This window comes from Aplysia californica, unplaced genomic scaffold (assembly GCF_000002075.1).
Source record: "Aplysia californica isolate F4 #8 unplaced genomic scaffold, AplCal3.0 scaffold00125, whole genome shotgun sequence".
Lineage (NCBI taxonomy): Eukaryota > Metazoa > Mollusca > Gastropoda > Aplysiida > Aplysiidae > Aplysia > Aplysia californica.
This window is the reverse complement of record NW_004797395.1, coordinates 483,284-487,370: the sequence shown is the minus strand read 5'-3', so window position 1 is coordinate 487,370 and position 4,087 is coordinate 483,284.

The following is a 4,087-nucleotide window of genomic DNA, read 5'->3' as shown; positions in this document are numbered from 1 at the left end:
AACAGATGTGTGTGTGTGTGTGTGTGTGTGTGTGTGTGTGAGTACACTTGAATGAAGTTTTGGGCGAGTTATCAATCGTTGTTGTCTTGTGTATTGTGTTCACCTGCGTTGTGTGTGTGGATAAATCCTTGATATCCAACACAACATGATAAGTAGATAATTATCCTGTTTGAAGTCTATTCCTACCTCCCCATGGAGAGCAGGGGTATCTACAGTCTTCACAAAAAGTTAAGGACCACTTGCCGAAATTTCAGCTTTTCACATGCGCCTAGCATGCCACATGACGCACACATGCCACCCACACAGAGGTTTCCGTATTCACTGTTGACCACTTACCCTTGCTACCGAATTGTACTAAATAAATCTGATTACTTTTCCGAAAACTCATTTTTTGAAAATACAACGTATTATCCTGACAGGTCCTTAACTTTTTGTGAAGACTGTATAGCAATTGTACTTCAAGTTAAGAACAAACACACACACACACACACACACACACACACACGCACACACACACACACACATACACATATACACACACACCCACATACACACACGCAAAAGAAGGAATAGCCCACAGTGTTTTCTGACACTTTTTCCACTACTTGCGCTGACGTGGAAACAACAACTATAACAAAATGCCTATTTTCAATAAAACCAGAAGTTTTTTTCTGACGTCTAAATGTGCTTATGGAGCTCAAGAAGCATAATGGAAAAGAATGATGGATATTAAGCTATAACGGGTTTTTTATAGTCCGTTCCATATGTTGTCAAGCATCTGTGGTGGTAATGATAAGGCTCTGTGCTCCTGAAAGCAGAAGCTATAAGTTCCGACTCCAACGTGGGGAAGTTATCCTTTTGAGCATCTCTATCTGTCTACCAGAACGTTGCATTCCACTCTCCCCTGTATGGCCCTGACGAGCAAGGTAAAAGCAATCTGCTTCCTATGTATAACCGAATTGTGCTGTTTGTTGAGGATTGAAAAATATAACAATCATTGATAAAATATTCCATATAATAAATATATATCAATTGTGCTGACCTAGCAATCTGTATAAAATTACCTTACAAATCTTCTCGTTGGCACTCGAAGAAAAACTTTATTAAAAGTACTTTAAAAATAAAACCTTATTGTATGCCAAGCCAATGACGCAGTGCAATAGCAAATTACAAGTAACAGCCAATTTAAAATTTTAAAAGCAGAGGAAGTGGTCAATAACAGCGTATTAGATAGAGCTGGGCGAAGACTCGATTCCGGAACCGATCCCCACTATTAATGTTACGGAAGAAAAGTTCCGACTCCTTTTTATGTAAACCAACGGTTACCAGTCCATTCAATCATAAAAATCATCTTCTTTGAAAAGAGATATTGTTTTGAAAAAATAAAAGTTGATGCTTCGTAGTGTTCCGAAATCAAGGTTATCCTAAATCCTGAAGATGTTCGGAGCCAACCAGATAACCACCGAAAGAAATCACTTTATTAGAAAGTAAGTAATTGGGTTCGGAGTCGATTCCTACGATTCCACCTAGCTTTCATTAATCGGGAACCTAGCCGCCCAGCCCTAGTATTAGAAGATTTCAGAGAAAACACAAAATATTCTTTTCCCCAAATTTGTTCTGTGAAAGACAGATCCCAAATGAATTTATAGGTCTGAGTTGTATGCATTTAGATTATCCAATCACTACCATCACTGATGCCGTCTACTTGTCATAATTGCAGTTTAGAAAATACAGTCGAAACTGTCTAAGACGATCACTGAACAAATGACCACTTCTCACTCATTCCCTTATATTTTTTCTAATATATTATATAGACACTGTCCACGAGGTCTAGGAAGTGTCCAAGTAAACCATTTTTCTCCTCAACAATGGGTGGCTGTCTTGGACAATTTTGACTGAACATGTAGTTACAAGATAAATGCTCAACATAAGAAGCTTTCATATTATGGAAAAAAATCTCAAAGCAGAAGTAAAAACAAAAATCAGCAGGGCACTCTTTACCTCGGATAACAAAAGGACTTGTTATAAATCATAAAGTAAAAAAAATCATTGTTGAGTGACTACTTGGGTTTGGGGGGGGGTTGGATGGTGTACATAAAAACTAATGGCAATTCCTAACTATATAACATGATTTGATGATAATGACGACAATCATGCTAATAATACTTGTCACAATTTATCTACGTATCTGATGAGACAAAATTATGAATGATCTGCATACAAAAAATAATGTTGCAAAGAATAGACAATGATATGAGACCTGTCAAGTAGCTTGTGTGTTCCTGATGATGGGGAGTCCCACTCCACACTGTAAAAGTTTATCAGCTATTGTAATCCAAAACAGCTGGATACCAGGACATTGAGACAGAAGACACTTTAGGAACTGAAATAACTACCCGTCACTTTAATTGCTTATTTATTTGCACCTGCCTAAGAAGTAGGCCTACCTGGAAGTAATTATACTCATGCCTGTAAGGTGAAGTAAATTTTGAATTTGATGACAACTTTGAAGGTAGGAAAAATTGGGGGAAATTAGTTTAAACTGTTTGTTTCTAGTAACTTTCTGAGTGAATCTACAGTACGCCTATTTTTTTTTTCACATACTCTTTTTTCAATCTTTGCCTTCTATTCCATTTTCTGAAATCATTTTGAATTCATGATTTGAGTCGCCCTGAGTCATGCTTGTATTTGGGTTTCAGTGCAGTCGTACTCCTCTTAACATATACCATAAACGACTTCAATTCGTAGATTTCTTTAAAAGTCGCGAAAATTGCATATTCAAAAAGCATGCATAAAAAAGCACCAAAGAAACTCCCCAAAAACTATACAGTATGTTTTTGGAGGGCATTGTAAGTGTCATTCCACAAACACTTAAAACATTTTTTGAAATTTCGAAAAAAGTAAAGAAAAGAAGAAAACCAAAATATAAAACATTTTTCAATTAAAAACTAGTAAGGAAATAATCAAACAAAATGAAACTACACTGTAACTTGTCAGGCATCCTGGATATACATATATCTTAATTTAAATAATGAATCCGGAAATGCCCAGAAATTGATTTGGGCAATAGTGAAACAATGCTGACAACTATAGAAGTCTCCATTTTGATTGGTTTTAGGCGGCTCCATTTCACCAGCTTTGTGCAGTTTGGTACTTGTTCACTTTAAATAAAGGTTTGATACTAGGTACGTTTTCACTTTTTTAAAAAGCATTTGACATCCCCCCATAAACTGTCCACGACTCGCTAGCGTATAAAAATAATTGAGATGATCAGTGAGCGCATTACTGTGATCTTCGAGTTGAGCATGATGTTTCTGTCCTTCTAAATATGCTTCAGTTTTGACGGCGCAGCTGTTGTTGGCGCGATTCTGGAGAGAATTTCTACAGGTGGTGTCTACTGATTTTAAAAGGTTTAAAGCTGGGATAATATCGCTTTTAAAAGGAAGTCCGTCATTATTTTTCTAATTGTGAGATTATCTTTATTGAACGCATGTTTTGAGAACTTTTATTGCATAAAAGTGTTCACTATCAATTAATTTCTTGTAATTAGTTTTGCCACTAAAAATGTCATTGGTGAGCAGTGACGTAAGCCACATGTGTACACAACATATGTGTGAGAAGCAGGAAGTGCTGTGAACAATTCCTTTTCCCACGTGAAGGAGATTTGTAGTACTTTATATAAATTAAAAAAGAAAAGTTTTTTAATCTAGCCTCAATTGTTGTGGACAAATATGATTTAGTTAAGACAAATCGATACAAACTGCTGTGCAAAATACGAGTGACATTGATTCACACATTAAAAAGATATTTGAGAATAAGTTGTGCAACAAATTTTTTACGGCACTATTTATATAAAGCTTTGTTTAGGGGGAGCGTCCACTGCCGGTTCTAGCCAGTGACGTATATTTAATATTTTGGCCAGCTTCAAGTGTTCTATCCCATGATGACATGAAGGAAAACGAAGCGCCTTTTCAGGCAGAGACAAAATGACGCGAATCAATTATTTTTATTATAATATAAACACCCCACCCCCCTCTCTCTTTCTCTCTTTCTGTCTGTCTCTTTCTTTCTCTCTTTCTCCACGCTC